This window comes from Salvia miltiorrhiza, chromosome 2 (assembly GCF_028751815.1).
Source record: "Salvia miltiorrhiza cultivar Shanhuang (shh) chromosome 2, IMPLAD_Smil_shh, whole genome shotgun sequence".
In the NCBI taxonomy this organism is placed as follows: domain Eukaryota; kingdom Viridiplantae; phylum Streptophyta; class Magnoliopsida; order Lamiales; family Lamiaceae; genus Salvia; species Salvia miltiorrhiza.
Genome location: NC_080388.1, coordinates 30844204 through 30853772, shown reverse-complemented (window position 1 = coordinate 30853772; position 9569 = coordinate 30844204). Strand labels below are relative to the sequence as shown.

The 9569-nt window shown below is 43.7% G+C and overlaps 1 long non-coding RNA gene across 1 annotated transcript; it reads right to left on the bottom strand.

Annotated features, from left to right (window-relative positions):
• Positions 1–2143: 2143 nt before the first annotated feature.
• Positions 2144–4687, bottom strand: LOC131013305 (uncharacterized). The gene is made up of 3 exons (XR_009097629.1): positions 4275–4687; positions 3024–3084; positions 2144–2407 (listed from the first exon to the last, which is right to left on the bottom strand). It is a non-coding gene; the product is annotated as an uncharacterized LOC131013305 (long non-coding RNA).
• Positions 4688–9569: the final 4882 nt, after the last annotated feature.

The following is a 9569-nucleotide window of genomic DNA, read 5'->3' as shown; positions in this document are numbered from 1 at the left end:
TATGATAATCTACAAGTTTGGGTTAAAAGATAGGTTCCTCTATGTGACAAGGATCATCTTACTCTAGTCTTATAGCTGAGTAATTCACAACATACCATGCGTCTCATATATATATATATATGTATATACATACATTATCACATAGAGTATACTCAATGCATCAAGTACTCGGTTCTCAATCAATGTATACAAATTGACAACTACATCATAACAATGCATCAAAACAAGTAATCACATTTCTCATTTAGTCAAAAATGGCCACTTTGGCCCATCATGTATATACCGTGAAAATTGCCTCAGCGAGGACTTCTTTTGTACAAAATGTATACTATGATCTATAAACTGCTATAGGTCAGTACAAAGTACTACTCTGCTAAAGACCTAGCTACTGCATCAATATTGCCTCTATGTACAAGCAGCCCTACAACTGGGTACAGATACTATCCGTTACCCGTGTACTATGGGGGCCTAACAAAATAAGTACAAACCCTGGTCTGGGATGGAACTATCCATTGTTAGCCAAATCTAGGGGCTATCTAAACAAAGCTACCATATATATACATCTCTATTCAAATACCATCATATCAAAACCATATCCACCCATGACCTCTACCATCACCCCGGCTACTATCGTCACTCCCATCCTCCGTAGCATCATCACCGACATCTGCTCGAGCGTCACCCAATCGGGGCACATACGGCACACCATCCTCACTGTCAGAGTCGGCACGGTGAAAAGGGTCGAAGGCGGCTCTCTCTCGAATCGAATCTCCTCGAGGGACGTCCGTCTCGAAGGCCTGGCCCATGTTAGGAAGATCCAAGGGCTGTGAGATGAGAGTCCCAACAACCGGGACTGATCCTGTGTCGTCCTCCATGTCTCTAGCTGTCCCCTGGGGTCGTGAAGGTCCTGGTGCGAATGGATCAACATCAGCCATAGCAATCTCGCCCTCTCCAACCGTAGGGAGGGGAGGAACAGGGAGGGTCTCACGGATGGGGCTCATCAGCTGCTCGATGGTATCGATGGCCTCAGTGGTGTCTATGGTCATAGGGGTAACCAAGATATCAATAGGAGAAATCTCCTCCTCGGGCAGAGTGCCCTGAGAAAGTGAAGGAATAGGGTCATCAATCGGCTGGGAGCTAAGGAGGTCTAGTCCCAATGCCATAAAAGGATCCTCAGTCTCAGAAAGACCCTGAGGCTGACTCTCTGCCTCACCCTCTCGGGTGTCACTCTCTGTCAGGTAAAAGTAGGGTGGGTTTGCATACATCACGAACCGGCTCAACAGAATGGTTAGGTACTCCGGGAATCGCACCTCAAATCCTCCCGGTGCCAACGGGCTATAGAAGTCTGGGGCGATAAAATGACACCAAGCCTGCCAGTGGGGTGGCATCCTATGTGGTAGTATCTGCATGGCCTGCTGGGCCGTGACTCCATGCTCTACGGCGTCAATCCACCTGTGGTGGAAGCGTGCTAAGAACTCTCCAATAGTCTCGTGGTGCTCCAAAGTACAGTCATAGAAAGCCTGTACTATGTCGAATCCGTCTGCCATGCTAGAATAACAACTCGTGTTACTAAGTCAAGAATGACTTACTCGTTTATTACTCAATAACATACTCGTTTGTCGGTGTTCCTCTAGGATTCTCGTAGTGCATCGGTATCAATATTGATTCCAATAAAAATTTTCCACCATCTTACTTATCCAGTCAATCAAAACCAGATATCAATAATATTGCATCATGTACTAATCATGCTTCTTTCTCAACTTATAAATATCATCAACTTATCAATTGCATATCTCATGCTCATAAGTAACTTTAAACTTTAACTTGCATACCTCGTCAAGCTGGCGGAGATGGGGTGTTGGCTCTTGTCAGTGACATAGCTCTTTTAGTCTAAGACTCTAGCTTAGACTCAAAAAAAAAAAAAAAAAAAAAAAAACTCTATAAGAGATTATACTCAGAGCAGACGAGCTGCTCTGATACCACTCTGTCGCAGCCCGATATAGCCAGTGATAGCGTATACCAAGTATCGTACGACTAATAAAAGAAATAGTGAAAGAAATAGGAATACATCTTGTTTTAGCGGAAGCAATTGCAAACTTTACTCATTTTAAAGAAGGATTTCAAGACCAAAATAATTACTAGCTTGGGTAAACATGATTAAGCCATTGAAACTTAGCAAGGGTCTGAGAAGTATTTCCCTTAAGGGATATTACAGACATAAGCAAATTAAATAAAGAGTTTCATCAGAGTTATGCAGCGAGATGCGTTACTATATGTGTGAAGACATATAGCAGGGAGTTCAAATTCTTATAGAGTCAAAGCTTATAAAGATAAATATGAGACATAGGAAAGACACAGCCAACTGACAATTCCAACAGCTTTCACCCATCCTCGCGCCAAGCCAGACCTGCACATTTAGAAATACATGCAGGGCTGAGTACCAAAAAGCACTCAGTGGACTCATGCCGGAAATAATTGAAATGTTGCTCTTAGAGCTATATGTCAATCTTGCCCTTTTCAATGCATCAACAGGATTTAACTGAGATTAAAAATACCTGTTCATGTTTTTCTGTCATAAACTCATTTGCATCATCATAATAATATCATTAGTCTGCAGACATTAAATATTCACGGTATGTGCCAACTATGAGAACTCATATAATATATATATAAGGTGAAGAGAAGGAGGCCTCCTTCAAATCACCGTGACCGGCCGACTAGAGACGGCTCACGGTCACCTCTGCGCACAAAACCTTTACTGTCATATAAATCAGTCAAAGGCCGATATCTTGCATCATGATCATAATCATGTCTTTCATAGAGGCAACATACCATATCTCATTCTCATCAATAATAAATATGGCAAGTTGACAATTTTCATAATACTCATCAATAATGCTTCAACATGCTTCATTTTCATAAGATTCATCAATAATGCTTCAACATGCTTCATTTTCATAAGAATTTGCATTTGAACTCATTATCATGGTAGCTAGCCATAATAGAGTTAGAATAAAGCCCACCTGTCTCAGGGGTCGATGACGTAACGCTCAGAGTCGTACTAACGCCGGCCGTCACTCGAACCTTTGGTGGCGCACGTGGTTTAGATTGTCATGTGACAAAATAAACTCTAGTTAGAATTTCATCTAACTAATATCTCAATACTTATGCTTTCATCATATGCTTAATCTCATCTTATAACCTATCTACTATTTACCCAATTGGACCTCTCAATTTAATTAGATATCTTATCCAATTAAAGGACTCTCAATCCTAGGTAAATAGCATTCATAAACATCAAATAGTCATTCATACTTTGCAATAATCAATTTCCACATAATACATTTTCACGATTTATCACAATAGTCAAATGACTTAAAAAAAATAATCCTATGAACTCGAAATCTTTTTCCTTGTAAGTAAATTCCCAAATATTCACGTAAGCTTGGAAATAAATATAAAATTTTCTAGTAGTATTTTCATGACATAACATGGTGTATTAATCCACCAAAACTTTAAAATCCTCAAAACAATTACAAAGTAGAAATTTTCAGACTCCTACAGTTTATCATTCTGCTCTGCCTCAACTTTAACGAATAAACTGTTTTGACTCAGAAATCTCCTAGATTCGAGACTTACACTGTTGAAAACCTTTCTGCGTCTAGTTTTATTTAAAAAAAAGTAGAGTGAAAAACTCCAAGTGGTTTACGAGATATGGGTGTTTTCCCACAGTCTACCAGATTCGGCAGTTTTGCACGACTGGAAGCTATGATTTTTTAAAAATAGTAAACGTTGGCCAAATGGTTTGAAATTTGGTGTAAATCAGTATAATACATGTATCTTTCTACCATAAAAATTTGGGAGGCTGAATGTTTTTGAAAGTTACTGAAAAGTGTGACTCTAGGGACTGCCTTTCTAAATTTCCGGTGGACATGCGCAGTAAAAGTTTTGCATTTTAAAAAGGTAGTAAAAGAAGTCCAAATGACTTGAAATTTTACCAGCGTCCTCAAGACATATATATCGACACACTGTAAAATTTTGAAGAGTTTTGGACGAGGGAAACCTCGTCGACTGATCAGTCCAGAACGTAAGAAAACTTCTCAAAATGGTTGAAACAACAACATATACACATATCATCATAGATCTATACTTTCATCACCATTATCATGCATTTTCACACTAATAACTCATCATGCTTCAATTATGCATCAATATACATGCTTATACCACAAGAAAATATATATATAACATAAGAGGAGGATTGAGGTTGCTACCAACAAGATCAATGGAGGTGGAGTAGAAGATGATGCGTAGTATGCTTGGAGCTTGAGCTTGAAGATGAACACTTTAAGAAACCTTAGTTCTTACTATATTTGGTGGAACAAGAAAAAGAAGTGTGGTGGAGTGAGGAGGAGGAGGAGGGCTGCTGAAAATAAAGAAGAATAAGAGAGGGAGGGAGATGAGAGAGAGGTGTGCATGTGCTTGTGAGCTTAAAGTGTGGAGGAATGAGTTGGCTAGTTAGATTAGCTTTTTAGGGGCTCTTTAATGGTGCATGTGATTTCCATTGATGGGAAAGAGAAGAATAATGTGGGAGAGTGGGGAGGGAGCTAGTGCTGCGTAAGGGTGAGAGAGTGAGAGAGAAAGAGTGAGAGAGATTGAGAGAGATAGAGAGAGTGAGAGAGAAAGAGAGATAGGTGTGTATATATATATATATCTATATATATATATACTTGAATAATTATAACTCTTATTTAGTATGTGGGAAAAATATATCTCATGAAAATATATTTATTCATGTGAGGAAAAATTATCTCTATTATGATATATCTAATATCATAATAACAATGCATCAATAAATCATATGTGAATATTCTACCAAGTAAAATATTTATATCACATAGACATTTTAATAAAAATATAGGGCGAAGATAGGTTTCTCAATAAGAGAATTTATAAGACTCGAGAAAATAATATCGCCTCCTATTAAACTCTAAAAATTTCTTATCTCATTTATTCGCCCACGTGCATAATTCCTCTAGCTACTATTTAAAACTCAATTTAAATTCGAGCTAGGGCACAAATAGCTTCTCAAAACACGGGGTGTTACAATAATATTACAATAATCATTACAACCTCAAAATTACAAATATATGTATTTTCTATTTTCGTCAAATAAAATTTTATTGATAAGTGGAATACTAATACAAAGATTTTTAGATATTTAATAGTTTCTAGATTATAATGATTTTTAGATATTGGTGAAACAAAGAACCAACACCTAGACTAAAGAGCAGTAAACGTAGATTATACCTAGTATGATTGAACGAAGGAGACAAAGAAAACAGTCGGAATGCAGGAACTCAAGAGAAAACTACTGCTGTATTGAGAATTAGAGATAACGTAGCCTACAATACACGAGCTCAAGGCTTATTTATAGATTACATGGGAGGGCAAAATAGTAAAATCGACATACACGCATGCGCCTTGCATGGTCGAGGGTATTATAGGAAATTCGTCTTTACGCGGGAGATTTCACCGCGCTTTTGTTGCTTCCTTCTGGCGAAAGTGACTTCTCTGGTGGGCGAGACTCCTCTGGTGGCGAAAGTGACTTCTCTAGTGGACGAGACTCCTCTGGCGAAAGTGACTTCTCTGGCGAGCAAGATTCCTCTGGTGAGAATGGTTCCTCTGGCGAGTATGATTCCTCTGGTGAGGATGGTTCTTCCAGCGAGTACGATTCTTTTGATGAAATCTACCTCGCTGCTCCCCGTGATTCCACTGGTAAATAGATTCCTCTGCTCTACATATATTACTCCTCATCAACTACTCCCCCCTCTAGTCTGGTTGAACCGGGTATTCTTCGTGTTCAACCAGCGAAGTATTGTTGAAGCCAGCGCTGTGTTGTTTTCCTTGATCCCTGTAAATCATGAAGACATAAGAGTTCTAATATTGTAAGAAAGCAAAGGTAAGCCCTGTGGTCTGACTAGTTCTAGTATTGTAAGAGTGCTGTTTTGCTACTCCCCCCTCTGGTCTGACTAGTTCGCTCTGGAACGGTGCAACTAGTCAGAAGATTCGCCCGCGTGGATGACGTCATCAGCATTAAATGCCCGCCCCTCCTACAGTGCTTTTTCCGTATCCCGAGGTTACTTTTTCAGCCTTCGCTTCCTTTCGCCTCCCCGTAGAAATCCTCAACCGTCGATTGCTTTTTAGGGCCACGCGTCGTTCATCCCGTATACCGATAGCTGCCCGCGTACGTTACATAGTCAGTTTTGAATTTCTTATTCCTTCATCTTCTTCATTCTGTTTCCGCCCTTCCTCATTTTCTCCTCTAAGTTTCGGTGATCTCCTTCTCACTATTCCGGCGATTTTCTTGCGACCCTACCGTTCCAGCCCCATCCGTAGACTTTAAAGAACTCCCGACCTTAGGTAACTCGCGTGCTCCCTTTCCCGGTATCTGTAATTAGTTGTAGCGTAGTTGCATAATTGTTGGTGCTCTGATTGAGCGTGTTAGAAACCCTAGGTTTTGAAAATTCTGACAATGGCCTCCACTTCCGTTTTCCAACCCTCGCGGTCGTCCTCTCCCTCTCCCCGAGATTCTTCATCTTCTTCCCCCCAGCCCCAGGACCTCGAAAACCTTCCTTCCCCCTCCGCCTCATACGATTCTCGGGCTACTCCAAGTCCCTCCAGGCCTAAAAAGAAAACTAAAAAGGCACCCCAACCTCCGAAGCCTGTTCCCGAATCTCGCCTCAGTGTCGCGGCGATGGAAAAGATGAGGAGCAAGTGTCGTCGTCCCAAAGGCTTAAAATTCATAGCCTTCTCCAAAGCCTCTACGCCCCCAGAAAAACTTCGTGATCATAAAACCGTGGCCATCTGGCAAGCCCAGATAGACGCTGGCCTAAGGCTTCCTCCCCCTGCTCTCCTGGTTGATGTCTCCAACCATTACCGCATTCCCTTTTACCAGATTACCCCCTCTGCCATCCGGAGACTATACGCCTTCCACATTCTGTGCCGCACCCATGGTGTTGGAAACACCGCCGAATTATTTTTCCAGACCCAATCTCTCTGCATGCAAGGCAGCCCTTTGTATAGTTTTGCTGGTCTTCAAAAATATCCTCCTACCTTTCTTTATTCCTTAAATTCTTTTGACAAAGGTTTTTTAAACCAATATTGTTATGTGCGCACCCTTATTGGCTCCTGGCGTGATCATGGCGCTCTGGAGCTGGAATGGCACAGCCCTCGGACCACCTATAAGCCAGCTTCTTCGGGCGCCCCCTCTGAGTTTAACCTAGGGGTTATAGCCCGACTCAATGCCATGAATGGTGTCGAGCCCCTATCCTGTAGATACCTTGCCGAAAACAATTCGGCTTTGGCAGCTAATGGCTTATTTCCCCTGTATCCAAAGGCATCAATAGGTAAAAAATATGTGTTAGAAAATATATTGACTTTGGTTACCCTGATTCTAACAGTGTAGAATTTTTTATTTGCAGACATGACTTGGAGGACCAAGTGTGGGCTCAATCTAGCTGCCGCTGTTTCTCCCACTCGCAGCGGGGAACGTGGCTCGGGAGGCTCTGCTTCCTGTATGGGCCCTTCAGAACAACCAACCACGCCCGAGGTGGACATCTCTCACCCGGTGACAGCGATTTCTGAGATGGTCATCCCCTCCCAGGGCTTTCACCCTGATAAGGGGAAGAATGTGGAGGCCCTGCGCACATTCAGCTCAGAGGATCCGGAGGTTGATGTCAGTGGCCTTATTCATAGGCGCAGACGTTCTGGTGCCGGTGGGGGATCCAGTGCTGGTGGAAAAGATGTCCCTGTTGTGGATATTACTGATGAAGTCCCCTCCCCAGACTCGGCCCAAGACATCACGAAGAAAAGGAAAAGGGGCTCTCTGATCTCTGTAGGCGAAAAGGAAAAACAAGAGGGCCTGAAGAAGGCCGGCATGTCCATGGAGCCCGCGAAGAAGTCTGCTAGTGGGGCAGGAGCCACCAAAAAGGGTAAAGGCAAGGTTGCAGCCCCTCCTGCCGAGGAGCCAGAGGTGGCCGTCCCTGGTCCGATTGCGCGTCTATCGGGGCAGCAGTTTGTTGAAGCCCTATCTGCCCGTGTTCATTCGAAGGACAAGGAGGTGGTGGAGAAATTGAAACGAGAGACTCTGACCAGCCATCTTGGCCAGTTGGCTCTTCAGGTATCCTGCACTTTGTATTTTTGTTTGAAGATTAAATTACTAACCTCTTGGTTTTTCTGGCGAAAAGCCGTTTCTCTAACTAAAACCATTCTTCTGGCAAAAGTTATTTCTCTGGTCTGACAGTACTCGCTTTACTTCTTGCAGATGGAGTCCCGACTCTGGAGGACCATCCAGTGCATCCAAGATTATGATGCATTGGAGAAAGAAAGGGAAAAGGAGCAGGCGGCGGTGGCCAAGCGTGATGATGATGTCGCCGGCGTAGTAGAGCGCCTCAGCAAAACTGAGGCGGAGGTTACTGAGCTAAAGGCTCAGCTGGCCCAGGCAGAGGTGGAGAAGGCCTCCTTGGCCTCTGAACTGGCGAGGGTGACGAAGGAGAGTCACGAGAGCCTTGCCAAATTCAAGGCGAGGTATGAGGATGACTATAAGGAGGCCAAGCGTGGCTGGAGGAAAACTTGCGTGGAGGCCCAGCACCGTGGTTATGTCCTGGGGGCACGGGACCAGCGTCTGGAGTATTTCTTGTCTCCACAAGGCCAGCACTTCCTGGGGATGATGTTGGAGGGCACCTTGGCGGTCTTTAAGCAAACTCCAGAGTATCTAGAGGATTTCGGACCCCTCTTCGCCTATGTGATAAAGCAGTCCGCCACGAAGGCGTTGGAGATGGCGGGGGTGGCCCCGGAGCAAATTGATGCCCTGAACCTGCAAGCCTTGATGGAGAACATCAAGGATGAAGACGTGAACAAGCTGATGGGGATCACTGAGGCTTCCCCGAAGAAGCCGGAGTGGTGGTATCCGGTATTGGATAAGGCCCTTCCCTACTTTGCCTTTGGGGTCGGGTCTGACGCCTTGCCTGCTGCTCCGCTGTATAGGCCTGCCTTCACTGCTTCCCTGGTGGGCTTCGTGAACCGACTGCGGGATCCAACTGGTAACAGCACCCGGGTATTTTCCCAATATAGCATGGAGCCTCCCCTGCCCTCTGGTCTGGCGGCCTCAACTTTCGAAGATTCTGCTTCCTCTTCCTCCGCAGTGGATCAGCTTTTTACCCTGTACAGAGACGAAAAATCATATGTGCAAGAAGCTGTGAAGCTTTTGGACGTGAAAGCCCGTCTCCCTAAGGTGAGGGATGCTGGCCCGCTGCAGCTTTTTACCCTGTACAGAGACGAAAAATCATATGTGCAAGAAGCTGTGAAGCTTTTGGACGTGAAAGCCCGTCTCCCTAAGGTGAGGGATGCTGTCCCTCCCCCGGTTTCTTCTGCCTCTGCTCCAGCTTCCTCTGCTCTTGCTCAAGATTCCTCCGCTCCGCCCTCTTGATGGTCCTGATCTCCCTTCTGTCTTGACGAACATTCTTGTAACTTTTTAATTTGTAAAAACTTGGTACTTATCTGTGGCT